Source organism: Triturus cristatus, chromosome 3_1, assembly GCF_964204655.1.
Source record: "Triturus cristatus chromosome 3_1, aTriCri1.1, whole genome shotgun sequence".
NCBI classification, from domain to species: domain Eukaryota; kingdom Metazoa; phylum Chordata; class Amphibia; order Caudata; family Salamandridae; genus Triturus; species Triturus cristatus.
In genome coordinates, this window is record NC_140583.1 from 665,273,884 (window position 1) to 665,289,874 (window position 15,991).

General features: G+C 47.1%; 1 long non-coding RNA gene across 1 annotated transcript; it reads right to left on the minus strand.

Annotated features, from left to right (window-relative positions):
• Positions 1-13,634: 13,634 nt before the first annotated feature.
• LOC146860774 (uncharacterized) lies at positions 13,635-15,643 on the minus strand. The gene is made up of 6 exons (XR_014979203.1): positions 15,566-15,643; positions 14,968-15,075; positions 14,776-14,862; positions 14,554-14,639; positions 14,359-14,456; positions 13,635-13,920 (listed from the first exon to the last, which is right to left on the minus strand). It is a non-coding gene; the product is annotated as an uncharacterized LOC146860774 (long non-coding RNA).
• Positions 15,644-15,991: the final 348 nt, after the last annotated feature.

Genomic DNA, 15,991 nt, shown 5'->3' on the forward strand with positions numbered 1-15,991 from the left:
CATTGCTGAGGGTGGTAGCGAGTTGTTAGTACGCTTCCTGAGCGTGGCGAAGGAAGCCGTGGTGCAGCAATTGTTTTGGCTGGCTGCCTGTCGCTTATTTGTTAAAGGCGACTTCTATTTTGTCGCTCCAAGAGTGTGGCGCCGTAGTACAGTTAATTTTAAATGGCAAGCCAGCGTTCGTGAGTTATAACATAGAATAATAGCTTAAATATTAAGGGTGGTGGTGGGATTGTGGCTGCGGTGCTGAGGGTGGTGGCGGAATGTTTTCGCTAATATTAGAATGGCTAATGTTAGGCGGCATCTCAAGCGTTGTTAATGAAGCCGCGGTGCAGTTGGTGTTTGGCCGGCTGCCCTCTCTATTGTTTTAATGTAGAGGCGGCTTAATTGAGGCTCTCTGAGAGTGCGGTAGTACAGTGTAAATAGAGTACCTTTGGAAGTCCCAATTCGGGCTTCTACGGGGCTGCTGACCGCGCAGTGCCTGCTGGGGAGTCAAAATGAGGTTAAGATTAGCGTTTGTTCTGGGGTACATTATGGTGCCGATTCCGATGCTGTAAAACCCGGGTACGAATGGTCGTACGGAGCGTTTTCTCTGTACGACTCGTACCCGGGAAATCCTCCTTACAAACCAGCAAGTACGAATCATACAGAAATACCATTTCCGTACGATTCGGACAAAAGTACGTGCGGCGAAAAAATACCCACAATTCCGATCCGGGACATCGCGTACGTGACGTCCGGACGGAGTCAGGCAGCGTTTTACGGACCAGCAAGTACGATTTGTGCCTACGTCACTCCACACAGAGCATTTTTTACGGCAGCCAAAAACTGCTGGGAAATTGAGGACGAAGCGAAGAAGGAGCCCCGGTACACGACGGACAGCCATGGACCCCATCCTACGTGTCATTCTGGCCCTCCTAGCCTACGACCTGGTGCACAGAAACCCACGCCGACGCCGCTGAAGGTCAGAACAACACCCAGGGGCAAAGGGGGGGGGGCAGGGGCACGAAACATAACCCCCACCCAAGTTAAATTGTAAATATGTCCTGTAAATACATGACCTCCTGGCTCTGGTCACTTCGGGGGGGGGGCGTGTCCACCACTCCCTACGTACCGTCACAATGGAAGTGGATGTGGACGCGTACCCGTCACCACGACAATGGTGGTACGGACCGTACCCACGCTGTGGGGGCGTGGGTACGGCCCGTAGCACCATTGTTGTGGTGATGGAGGGGTATGCGCCATACCCCTGCTGTGGGGGCGTGGGTACGGCCCGTAGCACCATTGTTGTTGTGGTGATGGAGGGATACCCACGCCCTCAGAGCATGGGTACGGCTGGTACCACCATTGGAGTGGTGATGGAGGGGTACGCGCCGTACCCACGCCCTCAGAGCGTGGGTACGGCCCGTACCACCATTGGAGTGGTGATGGAGGGGTACGCGCCGTACCCACGCTGTGGGGACGTGGGTACGGCCCGTACCACCATTGGAGTGGTGATGGAGGGGTACGCGCCGTACCCACGCCCTCAGAGCGTGTGAACGGCCTGTACACCCTATGAATGCGGTGTTAGGGTCCGTCCCACCCGTACCCATACGGCACCAGTACAGAATGGATACAAGGCGTACACACGCCACGAATGTTGGCATAGGGCCTGGTGCAGCATATAAGCAGTATATTGGTGTGTGTGTGTATGCACAGGACAGCAGTGTACTGCAACAAGGGGGCGGGTTGGCTGCAGAGGACTCCCAGCAGTGGACAGAGACATGGGGGTGGGTGCCCAGGACTCCCAGCAGTGGACAGAGACATGGGGGTGGGTGCATATCACTCCCAGCAGTGCCCAGACATATGAGGGGTGGGTGCATATCACTCCCAGCAGTGCCCAGACATATGAGGGGTGGGTGCAGAGGCCTCCCAGCAGTGCCCAGACATATGAGGGGTGGGTGCATATCACTCCCAGCAGTGCCCAGACATATGAGGGGTGGGTGCATATCACTCCCAGCAGTGCCCAGACATATGAGGGGTGGGTGCAGAGGCCTCCCAGCAGTGCCCAGACATATGAGGGGTGGGTGCATATCACTCCCAGCAGTGCCCAGACATATGAGGGGTGGGTGCAGAGGCCTCCCAGCAGTGCCCAGACATATGAGGGGTGGGTGCATATCACTCCCAGCAGTGCCCAGACATATGAGGGGTGGGTGCATATCACTCCCAGCAGTGCCCAGACATATGAGGGGTGGGTGCAGAGGCCTCCCAGCAGTGCCCAGACATATGAGGGGTGGGTGCATATCACTCCCAGCAGTGCCCAGTCATATGAGGGGTGGGTGCATATCACTCCCAGCAGTGGCCTGACATATGAGGGGTGAGTGCATATCACTCCCAGCAGTGCCCAGACATATGAGGGGTGGGTGCATATCACTCCCAGCAGTGCCCAGACATATGAGGGGTGGGTGCATATCACTCCCAGCAGTGCCCCGACATATGAGGGGTGGGTGTAGAGGCCTCCCAGCAGTGCCCAGACATATGAGGGGTGGGTGCATATCACTCCCAGCAGTGCCCAGACATATGAGGGGTGGGTGCAGAGGCCTCCCAGCAGTGCCCAGACATATGAGGGGTGGGTGCATATCACTCCCAGCAGTGCCCAGACATATGAGGGGTGGGTGCATATCACTCCCAGCAGTGCCCAGACATATGAGGGGTGGGTGCAGAGGCCTCCCAGCAGTGCCCAGACATACGAGGGGTGGGTGCATATCACTCCCAGCAGTGCCCAGACATATGAGGGGTGGGTGCATATCACTCCCAGCAGTGCCCAGACATATGAGGGGTGGGTGCATATCACTCCCAGCAGTGGCCTGACATATGAGGGGTGGGTGCATCATCCTCAGATGACCACAACTCCATGGGTCCATGAACGCATCCCCAATATGCGACTATGTTGAGAGTGCCATATCAACACATCACTGACAGCAGTGTACCACTCCCATGAGGATGGATGTCATACCCCCACTGCATGACACACCACATGTGGGTGCGATGACAAATGACACATGCATACCCACCCCTGGCGGATGCAGCACAATACACACACTGAGATCATGTCACAAGACTGTATAGTTATGTGTAACCCACTAAACTAAGAGAGCCAAAGGGAACACACACTGTCACGCACATTCCAGGTCTGATAGGAATGTACAGGTGCTGGCACAGCCACCAAGTTGTTGTCTCCCATGGAAGGAATAGGGTGGACTTCCCACAGATACAATGCCCACAATTGTCAGTCAGGTGACCAAATACCCTGCAGAACAAGTACCATATGTGTGCTAGGCTGGGAGTACACACATGCATAGTGCGGAAAAGGGACCATTTCCCCATGGAGGCATGGCAACATACTCTAAACACAAGTACAGTGACTACCAAGGATGGCACAGACGATGCAGCCGGACACATTGCTGAGCAGGCATGGACATAGTTGAAGGGATCCATCAGCCACCAAGGGAATGTAGACACAGGTCAGCACAACAATGGTGCAACTCCCTGCAGGGAAGATGTCAGGTGCCACAGAGGAAGGAACACTCCTTGGGACAATGTCTCAAAACACAAAGAGCATACACGACCAAAGAATCATTGCAGAGACCTTGTGATGCCACGCAGATACCAGGGTCCACCCCATGAGCAGCAGACTACTACATTCCCCAGATACCCAACAGATGATCACCACCCCAACTCATGGAGCATCAGCTCCAACATCAATACCTGAAAAGCAATCGTGTGCAACGTAAAAACAAAATGTTTATTCAGCATGAAAACAAAAAGTAGAAAAGGACACTATTTACAAAGGCCATAGGCCAGTCCAGACACGAAGCCCTGGAGAGGGGGAACCATGGCCACGCGTCTCCCCTAGCTTGCCTGCACATTAGATACCTCTGGTTGATCGACTGGGGTGGGGGCATCATGTGGGGAAGGACCAGGCACCGCAGGGACAGGAGGGGGTAGGGCAGGTGTTGGGGGTGCAGGGACGGACGACTCCACCACAGGGGATGGGGCAGCGCCAAAGGTGGAGATCAGTATTGCGCTGCACACGTCCGCAAGCTCTTGCAGCGTCTCCCCTGCACCCGAAGGAACCACAGGCCCCAAGGGGGGGGGGTCGGAGGGATGGGTTGCAGCGCTACTGGGGGAGGTGGTAGACAGGGGGGGGACTCAACTCCCCTACCCGTGGAGTGCCTTGCCCATTTGCGTGCAGGTGAAACAGTGGGGCTGAGGCCCAGCACAGCCAAGTAGGTCTCCTTCTCAGACTGTGGGGCAAGGGAGCCGAGGGGAGTGACATTGGAGGGACTGGGGAGTGAGGCATGCGGACTCCGACTGTGGCTGCGTGTCTGCCTGTGTGCCCTAGACCCAGTGGGTGTGCCTTCTTACCCCTGAGTGTGCGTGACAGGAGGTGTGCGCTTGCCCTTCCCTGTTGGTGTGCTGCCTGTGTCTGGTGTGGTGCCTGCCTGGGAAGGTGTGTGTGTGCTTGGGACAGGAATGGGAGTGGGAAGTGTGGATGGCTCAGGGGTAGGTGGGGGGAGCAAGCGCTGCAGGACACTCACTGCTGCTGTCAGTGACGAGTCCATGGACCTCAGCAACATCCGTTGGTCAGACATCGCTGATGACATGCCCTCCATGTACGACACCATCTGTGTCAGCAGTCTGGTGTGGCCATGGAGGACAGTCAGGATCGATGTCTGCCCAACCTGCAACTGCCGCTGAATGTCCACAGACTCGGCAGTGAGGGCAGCACGGGAGACAGGGCCAGGGGGTGCGGTGCCTGGCACGAAGGAGACACGTTGTTGCCCTACACAGACAGAAGGGACCGGAGCAACTGGGAGGGCGGTGATGGGAATGGAAGGGGCGGTGACAGTTGTAGTGCTGCTGCCAGCTGTTGGAGCAGCCTCCGCCCCCTCAGGGAGTTCAGCCTCGGACCCGTCTGCGTCGTAGTCGGTGGTGGTACTACCCAGGTCCTCCGCCGCACTCCCCTCGCCCTCCGTGCCACTTGATGCTGCCGACTCGCCAGGAGTGGTGGCACTGGTGCTGGATCCCTCCTCCACGTCCGTGCAGGTGTCTCCCTCGGTGTCCCCCGATAATGCTTTGGGCAAGGTGAAGAGACAGGAAATAATCAGTCACCTGTGTACATCTGACACATGAGTCCAAACTAAATAGGTCACAGTGCATATCATGAAAAGCATTATGAGGAACATCTAGAATACCCAGCACATATGTAAGCCCTGCACTCCCCAGTTGGTTCACCCAACATGCCCCCTGAAATAATGAAAATCAGAACACCACAGCAAATAACTGGATATCCAATTATACAGAGAAGCTAGTGTCTGTGAACAGTGGAGCACAGGCAGACCATGACGGCATGCCACCTCCTGGTCACTGTGAACGAAATAGTATTGGTGCACCCAATGCCAAATACCAGACGCCAATGCTGAAGGGGTCCCCCCACTCATAGACCTGTGAGTACTGTAGAAAAGCAAAAGTAATACTATCTGATCCATTGGGAAGCACAAAACTTTACACAAGTGACATATTTGGAATGTGTGAATGTCCCACCTGTGGAACAGAACACACATGTGCATGAATATCAGAAGTCACACAAGGAGGTGCACACAAAACTACATTTACACAGTCATTGTATGAGCTGCCCGCCTAATGCCAAGAAGCCAATGTTAAGAAGAAATGTGGTATCAGGAAGTACATATACATGGCACCACGGTGGTCGGGATGACTTGACACCGGTAAGTTGGCATCAGCAACAACCAAGGACTAACCCCAATGCTAACACACTGTGGGAACATGGATATGTATAATTCCTAAACAAATTTTGGACAGAAATGTGCCCATGTTCTAATTGTGCCAGCGTGTTCCACAAAAGTGTAAAAGTGGTACTTGTGCACTCCCTTGGGATACATCTGTCATGCAGGCACTTTATTGTCCTTCACAAAAATCAAAGTGAAGCATATAAACTATTGGGACATGTTGACAAGTGTAGTGAGTGCCAGGGCACATGACTTCTTGAATAACAACTTAAAACATGCCACCCGTCACATGGCCATCCGTACCATGATGACATAGTTGGCAACACATCTGACACACCACCTGTCATGAGGAGTGGCACACATGTCCAGACACAGGACAATGCATTAGCAAATGGCCCTGAAATTGTGTTGGAATAAGGAGCACCTGCACTGAGGAGACACCCTGATGTGAACGAAGAATGTCCACCCAGATGTCAGCACACACAGACCAAACCACATAGCATCTGGAGCACACACCCGTGCCAATAATGGATGAGCAGGAAACATTTTTTTTAACTTGTGACACATGCTGCAAAGCACAAACATGACACCCTGCACAACATGCCTGGGTCACTGCACGTTGAGTGCCTGTCCAGACAATCATCACACACTGGTCAGACCTGGCAAGGAGACATAAGGTTTGGACATGTAGTCCTTGCCCGCAAAAACACCCCATACCTGAGACAATGTGATTGAGACAGTTCAAGAAGTGACACCTCTCAATCTGGGTTTACTAAAAAGTGCATCAGGAAATCCTTTAAATGTACTCCACATCACCTCGTAAGGCTGCCAACACATATTTGTGACAAAAAACCTCAACAGATTGTTGTACATAGACACACAGGCACTGGCCAGTGTGAGGATGCAGAAGCAAAATGGGGTCAGCCTGTACAATGGGCACATGTAGCACACTTTAGATAAATACAAATGAGGCCAGGGAACAATGCCACAGAGGCAAAACTATGCTGAACACATTGAGAATGGGCACAGTGTTGGATGACACACAGGATACCGAGGCAAGGGTGTCTTAGGGTACTGTAGTGGGCACACTGCTCCATGTCCTGGAATCATCTGACTGTAACATGAGCTACCGTCCCGGCACTATGCATATCTCCCACTCATGCACATCATGTCTGAGGCCACAACATCGGTCATGCATGCTGCAAGTCTGTTCATTTGAACACTCACACTCCTATGTTGAGACTCAGCATCAGTGCCAACTGATATGGAAACTTGCTATCACCTTCAGGAAAAGTATGGAAGGTTAATTATGCTGCTACTATCGTTGTATTTTTATCCCTTTTTAACTCTGTATAATTATTTATATTTTTAACTTGTTGTATTTTATGTGTTATCCTGGTTTTACAAAACTCTTGCACATTATTTTGCGTCTCATTGATGAAATGGATGGTTTCTTTTTATATGAAAGGAATATGTTATGTCTGTATGTTTTAAAATGTACTTTTATGGATGTATTGTATTACATTCGAATAAAGATATTTGATTTGATTTGGACCCCCAAATGACTGAGCAGGACAGGGCACAGGCAAGGTAAGAACACATGTCTCTGACCCCACCCCCACATGATGCAGACAGCAATGTGCACTTGGATTAACTGCCAGCCTAGATGACCATGTGCAATAGTGATTACACACAGACCAGGGAACACATGTCTAGGAGGGGAAAGGAGGAGGAACCGCAGCGGATGACTTTGGGGAACAGAAAATGCAATGCACATATTAACCCTGGCAGTGTATCCATGCGACTGAGCACTTCCCAAAGCTGGTGACACACAACAAACACACATGTACCCACCCCCTTGCTGCTGCTGCTTCGCCTGTAACCGCCTATCCATGTCAGGGAAGACCACCGCCAGGACACGCTTCATTTGGTGGGTCAGGCGCCGGCGCCCACGGTTCTTGCCTTCTGGTGAGTCCCCCAGCAGGACCCGGGCGATCCTCCTGGTCCAGCACCGGATGTCCTGCCAGCGTTTCCTCACCTGTGCCAGGCGCCGACTGCGACCCTCCACGGAGATCACGGCCCTGACGGCCCGCTTCCATATCTTCCCCTTCTCGTAGGTGGTTACCTGTGAGGATGCCAAGGTGAGAATAGATCACTACACCTGCTCCATGTCACAGAGACACACATTAGAACATCTTTGATTTGTTGAACAGGGCATAGCATGCTGCAAAATAATAGCACCTTTGTCATAGGGACATTGGCCTCTGTGTAAGGCCCAAGGCACTACATGGCATTGGAAGTACACAGGTCGCATGAGGGGTGCGACACACTCCCTGATCATGGCACACACTGTACATTACAAGCAACACAAAGCTGATGGCCAGCACCTCCAAGCAGTCACATGCCCCAGGCCACTGACCCAACATCAGCAGACTACACAGACACACACAGGCACAGATCATTCACCTGCCAGTGGCAACAGCCGATACAAACCTCACTCTGCACATGTGCCACTTGCCTGGGGGGTGTCACAGGCGTGGGGCTAGCCCAGCAAGTCAGACACACAGCACGGATCACTTCTCACATCAGATGGGTAGAGATGTTGCCTCCTCCATGCAGCTGTGGTGCAACACTCCACATAGACACTCACCCACATGACAAGGAACATTCACACACATCAATGTCCAGATCATTTGGACACTCTCACCGCAGCTCCACTCAACGCACACACATCTGTGGGTACAGTCACCTGTCACACGGGGGGAACACTGAATCACCTCAGGACTATAGAACAAGAAGGGCCAAGAGGATTAGCTATGCTGAATGTGCCATGCAGCATGCAGTGAATGTCACAGTAAGCACAATGCAAGTGAGGAGTGCACACATGAACCACATCATGCTCTGCATGACAGACATAAGCCATTCCCCCCCCCCCCCCCCCGGGACCCACTCTAAACAACATTTCATGTCTGTCACACCTGGACACAATGCCAGAAGTGCCAGTCACAAAAAGAAGGGGCACAGTCAAAGGTAGCGGAGTCAGCACTCACCTGCACCCCTGGTCTACCATACAGGCTGGGGAACTGTGGGAGGATGACGACCAGCAACGCCTCATTCTCTTCCTGTGTGAATGGCTGGGCCCTCTCCACAGTCCGCGACATGGTGCCAGAGGAATCACAAGCAGCAGCAGTGGTGTCGAATCAAAGGTTGTTCAGGCAAGTGCCCTCTCATGGGTTCTGGCTGACTTATATCTGCCTTGCTGGGCTATTTCATTAACAGGAGTGCAGAGTGATTGGTCAGACTCATTTGCATCCTACGTTTCCTCCAATCTCTTTAAACATACACCAGTGACAGCATTAGCATTTTTGCAAATTTGCAGCATCATGTCAAGTCAACAACCACTTTGCAACAATGTATAATGTGGCCAACTGCTTTTTCCAGGCCACATGATGGAAAAATTTGATCTTTAAACTGGGTATCCATGACAACCAGCATGCATGTAGGACCTAATACTTGTCCCTTATATGTCCCCATTGTAATTTTCAAATTCCCACACAGGTACGGTGCATTTCACACGTACCCCTAGGGTACCACTACTCTAGTGATACGGCCCGTACCCGCGTGTGTACGGTCCGTAGCACTATGGCGTACGCCTACGCCAACACTACCATAGTGCTACGGGCCGTACACACGCGGGTACGGCCCGTAGCACTATGGCGTACGCCTACAGCAACACTACCATAGTGCTACAGGCCCTACACACGTGTGTACGCGCCGTATCTCTATGGCATACACCTACGGAGACACTCCCATAGGGATAGGACCAGTGTGTACACGTACGTGTGTACGGTCCGTACACACACGCGTACTCCTACCCAAACCCCATATAGTGATACGACTGTACACACGCCCTCAGAGCGTGTGTACGGTGCGTTTCACAGCTTACACTGGTGATAGGAGGCGCACAGGAAAGGAATGGAGGTGTCTGACTCGCACAAGGATGGACATCAAGTCATTGTCAGTGCAGTCCTTCATGTGTAGGGCCTAGGTGTGTCAGCAGTGAAGTGGCACATGTCTCCTCATGTTTTAACCCAATAGTTGTGTGATGACCTGTGTACACATGTCATGTGTGATGGGGCACTATGTGGCGCACTTCCCCTTCACACCTTTTACATGTGTGCATGTAGTTCAAACTTGTCAAGCACTGCATCACTGGCATGGCACAGTCACCAACACCCGCAACTGTCCCCTGATGCCAGGTACATGGATGATGACACCTGACATCTCACTACCAGCGTGCCACGATGTGACTATGTCATGTGTGTGTCATGTGTTCCCATGATCTTGCTGTTGGTGTTCCGTCAACGGCATCTGCTGTAGCTGCATCCAACATGTGTCTGTGTGTAGATGCCCATGTCACACTATTACGCACACCAGGACACATGTGGAATAACACATAACGTATGTCTGTATGCATCGAACAGGGACTTGCGAGCTTAGGACATATAACTGCGTAGTCTCAATGTCTGTGTGATAATTTTTTACATGTACCCCTTCATGGCAAGGTGTGTGGTCTGTCCTTTTTCCATGACATGTGACCTGTGCGTCTAGCCTGCCGGCAGCTGTCTGTATGAGATGACATCTGTAGTGATGGCTATTCATCCTGTCTTGCTCATCTTCTGCTGTCACCATGTGGAATGTTGGTATTCATGATGACAGATTAGAATGTTGGGTTCCTAGCTCTGTGAATTCAGTTGGGAGCTTGGGGCTGAGCTGTGAGGAGACAGCTCCTGGTGGGGTTTTTATTCCATACTATTTAACATCCTGATACCTTGTACCATCTACTAAATAAATACTTATTCTTCAAGAACCTACGTGGACCTGACTATCATTTTCCACATCACTACAATTTTGGCGACGTTCTGGGATTTCAACTTTATTCTTACTTCAAATTTCAAGCAGCAACAAATGGACTTTCTTCAACAAGGTAAACATTTAAATTTTTATTTCTTCAAGTGACTTCCTAGCATACTGGCAACCCAACTACTGAACCCCACCAGTGACCATTCAATCAGTCGCCCTCATCTCAACAAGCCAGTCCCTGCTGTAACTTTCTTCTATTTTTCAAGTCTAAGTTCCTGACTTCTCCATCACTTCGTAACTGATGTTCCTTTCATGCCACTTTTGGACAGTGTGCCTTCAATTCCACAACGACCAGTCCTTGCTTTGCTAATGAGCGTCTAAATGATTTACTTTGCCTTATTTCAACTTTAATGCTGATGTCCTGCCAACTTTAACTCCAAGTTCATGCTGTTCCTATTATACCTGTTTGCCCTCAGCAACTTACTGCAATTTCTCTTGCCTGCCATATCATATTCTGCCTTTTCAAGTACAATTCTCACAGAGATGCAGCCGGCCTGATCACCCTGCTGTGTTTATCTGGGCTTGGTAGCAAGTTTTGCTCTTCATTCAGCGATTTTTGCAGTCAGTGTTTGTTTAAAGGCAACGGTTTTGGGGACTGTGACAGTGATTAAATTTACCTCATTCTGTGAGCATACTGCTTTAATGCCAGCGCCATACATAAAGGCCAAGTGTTTCTTCGTGAATCCTTTAAACAAGCGCCATCCAATTAATGTTTTTGGAGCCTGTTTCACGACCTGGTTTAAACGCTTATACATTTCTTCTGCATGTGAGGCAATTTTTTGAAACATTTGCGGTAATTTTTATTTTAATATTCATTATGGGCCTTGATTCATCATTTTCACTTGGCAGTTCAACCGCCCACTTAGTTTTTGAAAAACAGCGTGTGCCATGCTTAGCGCGCGCTCTTACCTTCGTATTTCAAGCTTCAGCCGCAACAATGCTTCCTTCAATGACGTACTTGCTCTCCGTCTTTGAAGCTGCCTCCGTGTCAGCAGAGCAACGTTTGGTGCAATTTCCTGCTTTGAGCCATCCTGCAAGGCATGCTGTACGTGCCGCCATCTTGTGGTTGACAACTACTACCATACTTATACCTGACTCATCCTATTACAATTCTTCCGGTATTTCCTTCAATTGCCAACCGTGTTTTATTTTCAACATGAAGGCAGGCAGTTTCATCGTCAACATGAGCACCGAAGGTACATTCTGTCACGTTCTGTCACGCTGCGAGTTCGTCAGGATTATCGTCTCACCCAGGATGTTTAAGAAGGATTTGTGACTCTGCGAATGTGTCATTTTCCGTGGCATTTTCTTCACAACAACTGCAAGTCATTTCATCTCTGAGCCTATAATTGCTGCATTGATTTCACGACTTCTATTTAATTGAAACTTGGTCATGTTCCTAAATATTCTGCTTTGTTGTTTTATTTACAAGAATGTTTTTCTTGGCATAGTGAACATTATTCTTTTATCTGAGTACAGTGTGTCATCTTTTGTGTTTTGATTGAAATTGCTTATTTTCATTTCTTAACAAGTTTTCACATTCTAGTGCACACTCGGGTACTAGGTCGAGTACCGGTGATGTTAGTTCTTGTATCCATTCAAAATGTTTGAGCGAACCTTCACTTTCTATTCCTATTTTGTGAATGACAGGTTCATGTTTTTAAGAACGTAATCTCAAGCTGTAATGTTTGGTTCTTATTTCAAAATGATGCATTTCGCGTTTCTGCTGTGCAAGTTATAATGACATTTTTCATATTTCTGTATTTCTAATGACAGTACGTACATGTTTTTAAGGTTTATTGCTGACGTCAGTTCTCAGTTTTAGTGCACAAAACCTTTTCTGATTTTTAAGAGCTCTATGATTTTATTCTATTCTTATGCCAGTTTTCTTCTTTGCGCAAAGTGTTTTTCATGAAATTTCCTGGCAATTGGGGTTTTCTCCTAATTAAGTTTGTACTCCAGTGTTATTCCTGAGTTTCATTTATTCTTCTGTTAGGAGTACTCTTTTTTCCATTATTATAGTTGTTATTTCTGCTCTTGTTTCTGACGTTCGTTGGTTTTCATCTCCACTCCTGTATGGCCAACAGTTGTGTTGTGGATGTAACTCTCAACTTTGCGTCGTTTTCTTATTTTTGCTATCTTTTATCCTTTTTACTGTGTGATTTCCTCTTCTTTTTGTGTCATTTTTAGGGAGAAGATGTGTTCTATCTCGTTCTATCTCCTATATGTTCCATCTCGTATGTGTTCTATTACCTTATATCTACTATATGTTCCAACTCTTATCTCCCTCTTCATGTTTTTTCTTCTTCGCTTATCCTCTATTCTTCTGTTATATTAGGGTATCTTCTTTTCTTTAATTATAGTTGTGTTCCCTTTTCCATATTCCTTCCTGCTTTGTAATTGCTCTTTTTTCGTTATGTCCTTATCGTACTCTGTGTATTCTCTTTCTGATGCTATGTGTACGTTGTACATTTTAGTTGTTTTTATAAAAAGGTATAAAGGGGAAGATGTGTAGTGATGGCTATTCATCCTGTCTTGCTCATCTTCTGCTGTCACCATGTGGAATGTTGGTATTCATGATGACAGATTAGAATGTTGGGTTCCTAGCTCTGTGAATTCAGTTGGGAGCTTGGGGCTGAGCTGTGAGGAGACAGCTCCTGGTGGGGTTTTTATTCCATACTATTTAACATCCTGATACCTTGTACCATCTACTAAATAAATACTTATTCTTCAAGAACCTACGTGGACCTGACTATCATTTTCCACATCACTACAACATCCTTGGAAGGGTAAGAAGGAAGAGCAAGGATAATAAGAAAGAGTGTGCAAAAAATGATATATTAACTCTAGATAATATCCCAGTGCTGTACAAATGGCAATATATATATATAGAGGTAAGAAAAAAGCTGACAATTCTTATAAACAAAAAATTTTTTAATTAAATTTTTATATTGTAGTAGTTTATATGAATAAATAAATATTCCTAGTAACTCTTATTTGATTAATAAAAAAAATATATACATAGACAATAATGATTTCTAAAATAACTGTGTTATTTAAATGATACACAAATTAATGTACATAATCTGACATATAACATGACCTATATATATGCATGGAACAAGACAGAACCCTAATGATGATGACTTTCTTCACACAACGCGTTTCGGCTAAGCCTTCATCAGGTGTCCGTTCGTGGTAGTTTTAACTAAACAAAAACAAATCAGTTTATTTACAAACAGATAATTAATTATCTAGAGTTAATCACTGTTAAAAAACTCAACTAAAATGAGCTTATAGCACACAAGTACATGTTTAGCATGATACAAAAAGTTCAAGATTCCTAACTGGCTTACCAACAAGGTTTGACAAGTAAGAAAAACACAATTCTAGAATAAGTGATGGTCAAGAATTGACAAGAAAAAGTAAAGAATAAAACCTCACCCAAGTGCACAAGAAATAAATAGAGCACTAAAATAAAGTGATTCAAATGTTGGTCGCACTCTGCTCGTCACACCAGCAAGTTGCCCCAAGGAACTGTGGTAGATGTAGTGGCGACGGCGGGTACGCCTATGCCACGATGTAAGTGATGATGAACCACTGAGTTGAAAATACGGTGAATAAAAATAAAATATAGTAAATATACCTGAATAATAATTTAGTCAAAAAGGAACACTAGATAATCATAGTTCTAGATAAATGGACAATCTCCAGTATGGGCTCGGATCTGATCAGAAAAGAGAGCTGAAACAAAAATCATGAAAATTAAAAGCAAGAAATGATGAAAACAAAAGATGACATGAAAATATGGCCAAATCCTGTACCATATGATAATATATACCTGTAATAGGCCAAGCGTCTGTCTCTTTTCACAAGCTGACCCCAAAACTGTATTAAATGGGGTTTAGAGATACACAAGCCTGGTACCTGATACAAAAGAAAAAAGCCCGCAATAAGGGTATCATACTACCTGATGTGCCGTAAAGGCCCACTACTTATCAGAATACTTATGCTGACTAAAAAACCTCACTGCGTGTGATGTAAAGAATATAAAGAAAGTTACCTTAAGTTCCTTTATAAATGGATTAGATTTATGAATACTGCTAAACAAAGGAACCAAGTCGGTCAATAATCGTAGGAAATGGCTGACCTGAAAAAATGCATACAAAAGAAATATAATCCAGATGAAAAATCTTGATGGTAAAAACCCATGGGAGAAAAGCTCTCCCTATCTAAACGAAAGAGAGAAACTGACCTGCTGATAAACATGATGCCAGAGCCTACTGCCTGAATCTTGTATCGGTACATTTAATGTGTGCCATTCTTCTCCAGTGTGCAGCCTCTGTTTGATGTGTGAATTCCGCTAAAAGACAACCAAGAAAAAAAATATAGAGTGAATATATGATAATGAACCGTGTATGTACTAAGCCACGGAGCATAACAGATAAAACCTGGACTCTTTAATGTTCCTTTAGGCCAGACAGACGTACCAAAGTCACCAATTGTGACGAATTTAATGGCTGGAAAGCTCGCCTCTGGTCTATGCGCGGATTGATAGTGGTGAAAAAATACACGCGACCCAGAGAGGTCGGGTACATGCCACTAAATGTGAAGGGACACTGATAACTAACAGTTGAACTGGTAGCAGATAAATGCATATATTGCACTGATCGGGCTCAAAAAGTGAGACAAAGTCCCAAAACAAACCATGCTAAATGCAGGTTAACTATGGTGAAAGTTACCATGCGTGAAAGTTAAACGAACGCAGGCACAACATTTGAAAAATACATCCAGTAATGGCCGGCGGCAACTAATTAAGTAAACAGATGCCAAGGAAGACAAACAAAACTTACTGTCTGACAGAGTTCTTGCACGAATAAGGGCGCGAAGCTTATGATGTAAAATGAAGTATTCCTTTTATGTGCTCAACGTAAAGAACGTAAAGAGCACAAACATCGAGATGGGAATAGCCATCATAGTAATCAAAAACAGACTAATAAAATACGAAGGTAAACTTCTGAACAGAGCGCCATGTTAGTATGGGGATTAACCCCACGGAACGAAATGTTTACTATGTTTGCATAAAGCAATTAACAGGGGAAAGAGTATAGATTAAGCAGAAGTTGGAAACTCTGCTTCAAGTGTGATTAAAAAAAAAATCAGAATCACATGTGTTTCCAAAGTTAAGAATTATCCAGAAAAATCCATACACAACAACAAATTAACTCAGGATATGTTGAAGTGAAAATAGAAAAAATAATAAACATTAATACAAGAAA